At 42.5% G+C, this 10,751-nt stretch overlaps 1 long non-coding RNA gene across 1 annotated transcript in view; it reads left to right on the top strand.

The window, feature by feature from the left end:
* Positions 1-5,534: 5,534 nt before the first annotated feature.
* The window catches only part of LOC306925894, a 35,596-nt gene continuing 30,379 nt past the window's right edge, over positions 5,535-10,751 (top strand). Inside the window, exon 1 of the long non-coding RNA XR_013790320.1 lies at positions 5,535-5,592. This is a non-coding gene — a long non-coding RNA (uncharacterized lncRNA). The remainder of the gene's footprint in view (positions 5,593-10,751) is intronic.

Here is a 10,751-nt window from a genome sequence, read left to right as displayed (position 1 = left end):
ATAGAATAGATTAGGGAAGAGAGAATGGAGAGGAAAGGAACACACAACACAGATTAGGTCAATAACAGGAAGGCACAGACAAATCAAACAAACAAAAACAAAAAACGCCAAAATGATTTAACTGAAAACTGGTACACCATTTATTTTTACACCAACTCATATGATGACAGTGGCTTTTCAGATTCTACAGCACTGATGAAGGAATTGAGCCATGCAAGGTCATCACCAACGGCTAAAGACCACTATCTATACATTTCTGAAAGATAAACAACACCACCACATTCTTTCTATTAGTGGAACTACCACAAAATGGTTCTTCAAATAGAACTGATTAGAGATTGAAATTGTTTCTCAAAAAATAAATGGCATTTGAACCCACAAGGAACCTATGATCAAGAAGCAAGTCACCAGGGGAAAAAGTGCTCAAATGTTTTGACTTAAGTATGAATGTAGAAATACAATGAAAGGCCTGGACCGTGGCTCAGCGGTCCAGGCACCTTGGCTAGTGATCCAGTCTGGCAGTGTGCCGCGGGTTCGACTCCCGATCCCAACGGCCTTTATTGCATGTCACTCCCCCATCTCTCTCCCCATTTCTTGTCAACCTACTGTCTGTCCCTCCATAAAAAATATAAAATAAAGGCGAAAGCCACAAAAAAAAACATTACAAAAAAATATATATACAATAAAAGTCTGGAATTCCAAATTAAAACAATAAAAGTACAAAATGTACTTAAAGTACCAAAAGTAGAAAGTACTCATTATGCAGAAGGTCCCATTTCACTTTTCAAATGTAGAAAAATCTTTTGAAAATTGCAGATCTACAAGGTAGATCTAGCCGATCTCACAGATTGTGAGATCGGCTATTTTCAAATGGCTGGAATGTATAGGGCTGAAGTGGTTCATGTATGTTTTGTAATAATAATCCAAGTATTTAGTAACTAAAATATTCAAATAATTGTAGTGGAGTAAAAGTACAATATTTGCCTCTGAGAAGATGCATGGATTAGAAATTTGGAAATACTCCATTAAAGTAAAAGTACTATACTTGTACTTAAGTACAGTACTTGAGTAATTGTACTAAGTTACATTCCACCACTGCAAGTCGCAATGTTTTCCAACCTGTGTTTGGAACAAAGATTAATGTGAGAGAGCGTTCACAGTCATAATGTGCACTGCTGTGCTCCTCCTGTGTGCCAGCTGGAATGAAGACCATAGATGAGTAATTTAACCTACAGTATAGGCACACCAACGTTTTAGAACTTGACTCGCGTCATTTGATTTGAACAGTTGAAGCACAGTGAAGCTGCCTATTTTGTTGGGGTTGCTCAGTCCACAATTAACCACAGGTGTTTCTATTTAAAGGTAACCTGCTCATGTGACAACACCATAAATATATAGGGCTCCATCTTGCGCCACACTTACCCCTTATCCCTAAACGTATTTGCCATTTTATACTATTTTGAAAAACATTTTAAAATAGTTCAACTAGCCGATCTACATCGAGACGTTGTGAGCTTGTAGATCGGCTATTTGAACTCTTTTAAAAGGTTTTTTTAAATAGTAAAAAATGGCAAATAAGTTTAGGGATAAGGGTTAAGGGGTGGTGCCCATACATACATTTTAAAATATGTACTATGTAATATAACTATTTACAAAATGGCCCAATACTTGGGCAATAAACTATGCCTACGAGAACTAACATGTTCAAGTTCAAATATGTTCAAATATGGCCCCTAAAACATGTACTTTCTTATATTTGGGATTAGGCTCTGAATACATACAATCAATGTTCAACAGCGTACAGTAAGAGTAGTTATCATCATGCAGGGGGTGGGGTGGGCGTGGGAGCTACGTTTGATTCCACAAAGGTACTATTCTTTTCACCTTTGTAAAAAGTCAGGATTACAAAACTCACCATAAACACCATAACCAAGCAAGCACGAAATGAACTCAATCTAATGGCCCGTTTAGACCAAAAAGTTCCATTGTATTAAATGTATGCAGTATAAGCTTCTCTGTAACCGCTGTGACAATGTTCCGTTCCCCCCTCTGGGACTGGGCGTCACTCTTTCTATCCCAGTGAATTTAATGGGGCCCATGCATGGGACCCATGGTCTTTCCTTCTATAGCTATGGCATAATGTTGTCATTGGTCTATTATGTGCTGTAAATCCACATGGATTTCACCAGACTCTACTAGATGAATAGACATACAATTATATGTTAATATTCTCTTTTTAGTTGTGACCAAGCAGAATATTAATATATAATTGCATGTCTATTCATCTTGTAGAGCAGGGGTTCTCAACGTTTTTGGCCGGGGACCCCCGAAAATGCTTTGGCAACGTCTCGGGACCCCCGCCCCGCCCCCTCCCGACCCCCAATATAAATTGACTGCTACAATAACCTTAAACCATTTTGGGCGGGAACCCCTTTTGGTGTTTTAAGCATTGTTATAATTTAGCTATTGAAAAATAGCAGATCTACAAGCTCATAGCGCGCCACCGAGTGGCGCGCTACGAGCTTTTTTTTTTTCTTTTTTTTTTGAAAATAATTTGGCGACCCCCCGAGGGGTCGCGACCCACGGGTTGAGAACCCCTGTTGTAGAGTAGCTGGTGAAATCCATTACAGCATGTATAGAATGTACATTTTTTATATCGCTGGCGATATGTTTTATCCCTGCTTCTAGTCAAGCTGAATTTACTTTTCATTTCCTTAAACTCAAAACAACGCTTTGCGATGCACTGTGAGCTTGTAGATTGGCTATATTCACTATGTTGTTGTACTGTGAAATATATAGGGCTAAAATGACCACCTCTCTGCCATGCTGTGTCCTGATTGGCTGATAGGGAAATTAGTTAAATTGCCACCTCTCCCTCTCTCCCCACCACCACTAATCATGGTCTGTCACTTGGTAGGCATAAATTGCCCATGCCATTTCATGCTACATCCAAAAGCCCCTTCAAGAAAGATAAGTAAGATGCATGTTTAATACTTGTGCTCAAAGAAAACAAGATTTTGATAGTAGTTTTTCTGTGTTATTTCTGTGTCAACTTGCTTTTCTGAGGGTTTTGTTAGCTACATCACAATCCATATTAGCTACCTTTATCTCATTTGAACCAAGACTAAAGTATCCAATGATACATAATTTTATAGGTCAATCTTTTAGCTAGATTATTAAGTAGGCCTAATGTTCAGTCATGTCATCTGTAACTGTAAAGAGCAAGAAGTTATACAGTCAAGTAATGGCACAACCACAAAGGGAACGTAGACTAGACCTTGTCTTGAACTTGAGAAATGCTGAGTTTAATTGACCAATGTAGTGGGTAAACACTAAACAGACATAATTCACACTGGTGTGAATGAACAGATGGTCAGTCATCTGTTTTGATGACATCTTGGCTGCACCTGTGAAGCTTTAGTTGTTGTTCTGCTGCATTATAGTTCTCTTGAATAAGACAGGGTCTAATAATGGTGTGGCTTCCTGTGGCTGTCTGACATAAAGATGACATCGTAGGCCTATTCATGACGTCAGATGGGGACTATATATACTATACTATACTATACTATACTATACTATACTATACTATACTATACTATACTATACTATACTATATATTTGGGCAAGACTGATCGGTGGATCAGTGGGACGGTTCATCTGAGATGATCACTTCACAAAATGTGAATAGCCTACTATATTTATATAGATCATATTTAATTCCATGGCCAATTGGTAGTGTGCACAAGAGATTTGGTGCTGATCGGCCTAGTGTTTTGTGAGATTAGCTGCAGACACACACAAACAGAGACAAATGCTGCTCTTCTAGACTGCATGCTGTGAAATAATCAAATGTTGTTAATCTGTGTTGTTGTATTAACCAGTGTTGGAAAGTAACTAAAGTAACTTATTACTTAAAGTAATATTATTACTTTTCCCAGTAACTACCGGGATGGAGTTGCTTTGCAGGCTGCTGATCAGTCTAGATATAGACTCTAGAGTGGATACGGAAACGATGCGCACTTGTCTGTACGTGTGAATTATCGGATGCAGAAGGGCGGGCCTTAAACCGTCTGGAACAAACTGGGTAGTGTGACACTTTTGGGAAGATGCAATTACTGGGGGCAAGGTAAAAAAAAGTAACTATAGTTACTTTTGGCAGGGAGGGAGTAATATGTAAAATAATAATATTACTTTTTTTAGTAACTGTAATAGGTAATATATTTGCGGTTTTGAGTAACTTTTCCAACACTGCCATTAAGACATTGGTGTTTGGTGACATTGCTCATGTACTTGGATTATTACAGAGTTAAGGTCCAACACTGCACAACATCATGAAAATGTGATGTGAATATGCAAAGAGAAGTCTGAAGTCTGACATAGGCTATTGTAAACGGTTGTATTCTGGCTTATTCTCTTGTTGCAATGTTTCACTGCCATTTGATGACTGAATAGAGCTACCCAATTAGTTCACCAAGTTCAAGGGGCGGCAACAATGAGATTTCTTGTCTTCTTGTCAGTTCTGGCAGGCCTAGTGAGAGGATAAAAAAATCCTTTAGTCCTGGGATGACTGGGTCTTCATTTTAGCAATGATTACTAAACCCTGATTGCTCAAAGTTCCTGTGTGCCATGAACTCACCGATGCAAAACTCACAGTTGGCCCACTTGGCTGACAGCTCCAAAGGACTGGTGTGCGTTGCACTCCTGTGAACAAAATATATGGGCATAAGGAGAAAAGTGCATAACGTGCAGAGAAAACCCATGCTATATGATTACACAGCTTAGGAGCGATTAAGTATAGTTAGACAATTATGTATACCGTGATGTGAGTGATGCCTCGGGCATAATACATCTGTTTTCCTCACCTTACACGGCCCCTTGTAAAAGAAGCTATCACAGCGTCTGGTGGGCCGGGAAATTCATGTGGCATGGCATGAGACACAAATGTGATTGGTCAGAGCCTGCACATGCCAACGCAAAGATGAATGAATCTCCATTAATCTGCCATGCATGAATCTCCATCTCTTTCACTCCAGCTCCTATATATTTTATTATTTGTGCCGGCATGTTGACAAGGACAGGTGTGCCTTAATGGGATTTTGTGACAACAACACTATATTGTAATATACAGTCAACTATACAAAAACTTGTGAATTATGTTTTAATTTCCTACATCAGTACTTTGGACAATACAGGAGGCCAATTCAATACCCAGTAAAAACGTTAACTATTTTCAACCTGGTGTCCCTATTTTGGGCATGTAGGCGAAAGTTTTAATTGAATTGTTTTCCCCACACAAAACAGTATAGAAAGCATGCGATGCAGATCTGCTATTTTTGCTATGATCACAGGAGTGCCTTGAGATTTTGACTTGGTGTGGGTGTGAGTTTGAAAACCACTGGTTCTATAGGTTGTGGAATGTGGACATAAACACTGGTATTTCTTTCTGTCCACACTTCCTCTTTCAGCCTGAGTGTTTGGTGTGACCGTCTGTGGACAGCACAGACCCTCATCTTGTTCAACATGGTTAGGACATCGCACAACAAAACAAGGTCTTGGAGTCAGGGGTCATCAGGGGACATCTCCAGGGCAGAGGTGAGCAGACTGGTCTGTGAAGCATTGTTACTGTCATGATAATAATTGCTGTATGACAGGAGATTAGCATCAGCATGACCTCTGAACCTGCCGCTGAATGCTGCGCAGACAACATCTTGTGCTATGTTAGCCCACAGAAGAAAACATGCACGCACGCACGCACGCACGCACGCACGCACGCACGCACACATCTATCTGTATTTATGCACATTATGCTCATGAGTTAAACCATGTGTGCCATGTAGCTTAAAGGCATATTTACACTATATGCTGGAACCACCAGCAGCATGGCGAGCCGCTGACCATCTATTCTGCGCCGCGTGTTCACGTGTGGCGTTTTTATCTGCTTGCCGAGAGCTGAAATATTTTTAACTCAGGTGTTTGGAAGCGTTTTAGGCCTTGTTTTTTTAAGAGCCTTGTGATTTCAGCTGGGAAGAAATGCTTTGGTGGACACACAGTGTATTAGTAGCTCTGTATTTGTACATGTGTATGTTTGTCTGCTCAGTACCACCTTTCCCCGTCAGTACCAATCCAAAATGTTTCAATGTAAGGCCTCTGTAATAGATGAGGAACACTCCCTTGGCCAGCTCAGCAGAGCAGTGATCCGCAGCAGACCTACTTCATTTGGGTGGCTGTAGAATGTGTATAACTCACACACCTGCCCCTCCGCCTCCTGTATTTAAACAGCCTGTCAGGCCCTGAGAGACACAATCCTTCTGAGATCTAAATGCCTCACATTCCTCCTAAAGAACTCCGGAGGGGAGGGGAGGTTAAATGCTACAGGTGAACATGACTGTGGTATGTTTCTTTTCATATTCGAAATGTCGAATGCAAACAATGTGCACGTGTGTAGAAGCGCTCTCTCTGCTTTGACACATTATATATATACGCACTGAAGCGGGAACACAATATGTACGCATGTATGTGCATGCACAAACACACGTACACACAAACACACACACATGCGCACACGATAGCATTAAGATGGAATGCTCCTTTGAGAAACACTTGACTCTCCCATCACGTCATGTCGTTACGCCTCTAACGATTTTCACACGTAAAATGCGTTGTGTAAACACAATTGAGTTTTGTGTGTCAATGTTTTCCTGTGATTGTGCAATGTACGCATGTACGTAAACTCCTACAGTATAATGTGTACTGTGAATATCAGTGTGTGGTCTCTGGTGTGTGTGCAGCCTATATATCATCGTTGTTGTGTGGAAACCTTATATGTCCAAAATGCATACTTTTCACTTCAGGGAATGTGTGTTAACTTCCAATGCAGTTATTATTTAGTCACACACTCTTCTTCGTTCAATATTTGTAAAACACCCACACACACTGAATCACATTCACTTTCTCCATGCATTTCCATAAAATATAGCAGAGCTTGGCTATTTTTGTGCGACGTTCAAAGTAAGCCATGAATTGGCCTGGTCCAGGCACCTATAGGCTGGTGTCTTCCCCCCGCCCCATCTCTCTCCCTGTCAACCTACTGTGATCTATCAATAAAAGGCAAAAAGCCCCCAAAATATCTTTAAAACAAAGTTGAAATATGGAACTAAAAGGTGTGTGTGTGTGTGCGTGCGTGCGTGCGTGCGTGCGTGCGTGCGTGCGTGCGTGCGTGCGTGCGTGCGTGCGTGCGTGCGTGCGTGCGTGCGTGTGTGCGTGCTCTCTATACCCTGACACAATGACACACGTACCAGGTCATATGGTGAGTGGTAATAAGCGTATAGTGATCAGTGCCTCAGGTGGGTTTCTTGTCGGTTTGGTTGACAGGCTGAGGCAATCATGCAGGGGGAAGGTCAGACAGTCCTATGGCAGGGTTAAAGTTGAAGGGTCAGGGGTAGTTGGCCAACCAGCTCATGCCTTGCTCCATGTCCTCAGGGGACTTCGGTGACCCATGTAAACCTGTGGTTCACAAAGCGTGGACCGGGGACCCCCAGGGGGTATTTGAGGGTATTCCAAGGAGTCCCCAGCTATGATAGTTAGGAACCAAATTGAACGTTACAGGTTTGTAACTCAAGTGTACAAATGGAACCAAATGGACCCATCAGTACACTCTCTCAGAATGACGGGGGTCCATGGTCTAACTTACTTACATACTAAACTGGGGGTCCTTGAAATGAAAGATTTTGAGAACCACTGATATCCTTCTAGGGGAGACCACATGCTCGCTGTAGGCAATGTTCATACAAACAGGCACACATTCAGCCATTCAAACACACCATTATAGACACCGGTACACATGCAATCACAAGCATGAGATGCATTAACGTCCGTCCGTCCGTCCGTCCGTCCGTCCGTCAGTTAGTTAGTCACCCCACGCCTCCATATATGGTCACGCCTCGTGACATCACTGTGACATCACCCCTCCATATATGGTCACGCCTCGTGACATCATGCCTCCATATACTGTATGGTCACACCTCGTGACATCACGCCTCGTGACATGTCACGCCACCATATATGGCGTATATATGAAGATCACGACACTGACCTCATCTAACCCTAGATAACCATACATGGAGAAGACTGGATCATCACCTAGATCTGCATATATGGAGCCGGCCAGAAACTATACATCTGACCTCAAACCTCAAACCCTTAGATCTCCATATATGGAGCTGACCTGTTCTGACATTCCATAAGTTGAATGGATCTGATCTGACCTCATCAAACCCTGTAGACTCAAGACACGCTCCATATACAGTATGGCCAGTAGAGAATTCATTCCATATGTTGATCTGACCCCCCATGCCAAAGCGCCAGTGCTCACCCAGCAGTCTGCTGTCACCCAAGCGGATGCATGGACACGACCTCGCCCTTGATTTGATTTATTTGATTTGATTTGATTCATTTATTTAGCACAGTACAGTATAAGATCAGTACAAAATAGAAGATACGTAGAAGAAAAAAATGAAAGTGCTAGGAGGAGGCAAGAAGCCCAAAGGCTTATACGAGGCCTCAACCTGTATACAACAAAACATTAAAAACAAAATTATTACACAAATTATACATATAATTTACAGATAACATGATCATCTGCCCCCTAGAGGCCACATGGCTCTGAAACCATTTCTTCCCATTAAGGCTATAAGGTTAACCATAGTAGTAAGCGTTAATATCACAGTTAGTTATTAGAGAATGAACATGGGAAATCCATATAAGGTTCTCACAAATATTGGACTATGTACCAGTAAGATGCCCTGAGGGCGAGAAGTGACCTCGCCCTAAAGGGCCCTATAAGGGGCAGGAGCCCATTTCCTGTTTCTGTAGCGTAAGGCTGCTTCATGTACAAGTACATCCTCCGGCCATGATGTACAAGTACACCTCCTGGACATGATGCTATATGTCACAGGGACTTATCCCCAATCCAACCCTTGATACTGAGTGGCAAGCAGGGAGGCATCGGGTCCCATTTTTTGGTCTTTGGTATGACTCGGCCAGAAAAAAACACACACACACACACACACACACACACACACACACACACACACACACACACAGGTCCTTGTTGACTCCACCAAGGTTGTTTGGGTCTATACCCTCATCGTTTCAGTAAACAGTATTTTGATGACACAGTATAAAAGAATATTCAGTGCTAGGTTGTTGCTACTGTTTAAAGCTCAACATCCCAAATATTGTATCTATAGACAACACGCACGCAGGCACGCGCACGCGCGCGCACACACGCTCGCACGCACACACACGCGTGCGCGCACAACAAAATGCTCACACACCTCTAATACATATATCTACATATACAGACACACGGTGCACTCTGTATACACACATTATAAACACATTGGGGAAAGCAATGCATCAACTCAGCCTTGCCCAGATTACCTCTCATCTCCGTCAATGGAGGGTTTTTCTCTTCTGAATTCGGGGCCTCTTTTTTGGCTTTTAAGTAAACTAATCTTTGAGCAAATACCACAGGCTGTTTCTGAAGTCTGCGCTTTATTCAAAGTCTTAATATATTTGAATTGAGAGCAAACAGACCGAACGGGAGGCTCACTGGAAGTTTGGGATCAAAGCTTCTGGGGCACAAAGGCTGCGATTTAGCATGACTGATCGTCACTCTTTCACAGCCAAGTATTGTCTGTGTTTCTCCCCGCAAGTTCTTTGAATTCCTTCCCTGTGTAAAGCGCTCATTGTTATCCGCAGGTTTTACCGCGGCAAACCGTGTTCTTAAACATCTCTACTCTGCCTTTCAGGCTGCTGTCTATTGAGAAAGAGAGAGAGAGAGAGAGAGAGAGAGAGCGAGAGGAGGAGGAGGAGGAGAGATTAATATAGAAACAGAATGAGAGAATAGCCGGAGAACATCAAACGGACTAACATTGCACATTTGTGTTTCTCGCTGTTCCGTATTGTTGACAGACTTGACCGAGGCTGCGGGATTCGACCGGCTCGCAAACACCTCCATTCTATGGCTGTGTTTTAAGTGGTTGTCGGCCCCAGTTTACTGTGTATACTGTGCGTGTTTCAGGTGTATTTGTACAAGATGCAGAGTTGTATGTACAAGCAAGTCCCCTACCCCCCCCCCCCCCCCCCCCCATCCCCCCGACTCTGCTCTCTCTCTGTCTACCCATCTCTGTCTGTCCGTCTGTCTAGCTCTCTTAGATGATTAGCCGGCACGTCTGCCACTGCATTTCCCTGATACAGCGTCAGAGTGCTGCGAAACAATGCTTTGAAATTATGTTGTTACCAAGGCGACGGCCCCCCAGGTTATCACCTCCCACATTAAAACTTAAACAAACAAAGCGTACAGTTTTGTTGGGGCGGGCTGATCCACGTCTGGCCTGGAGGCTAATTTGATTTTATTCTGATTCATTTCGGGAATATTACACACCGCGTTCTGATCGTATCTGATAAGTCCCTGTGGCAAAGATTGTCCGTTCATTTGTCTGCAGAAATCTCTCCCTCTATCTTCATGTCAAAGTGTGTGGGAGGATTAAACGGCCACAGTGTTTGTACAGTGCACCTGTGCAAAGTAGTTCTCAACTGTGTGCGTGCGGACGTGAGCACTGTATGTATGTATATATGTATGTATGTATGTATGTATGTATGCACTGTGTGTGTGTGTGTGTGTGTGTGTGTGTGTGTGTGTGTGTGTGTGTGTGTGTGTGTGTGTGTGTGTGTGTGTGTGTGTGTGT

This window comes from Electrona antarctica (genome assembly GCF_951216825.1).
Source record: "Electrona antarctica genome assembly, chromosome: 7".
Classification (NCBI taxonomy): Eukaryota; Metazoa; Chordata; class Actinopteri; order Myctophiformes; family Myctophidae; genus Electrona; species Electrona antarctica.
This window is presented reverse-complemented; position numbering and strand designations above follow the sequence as displayed.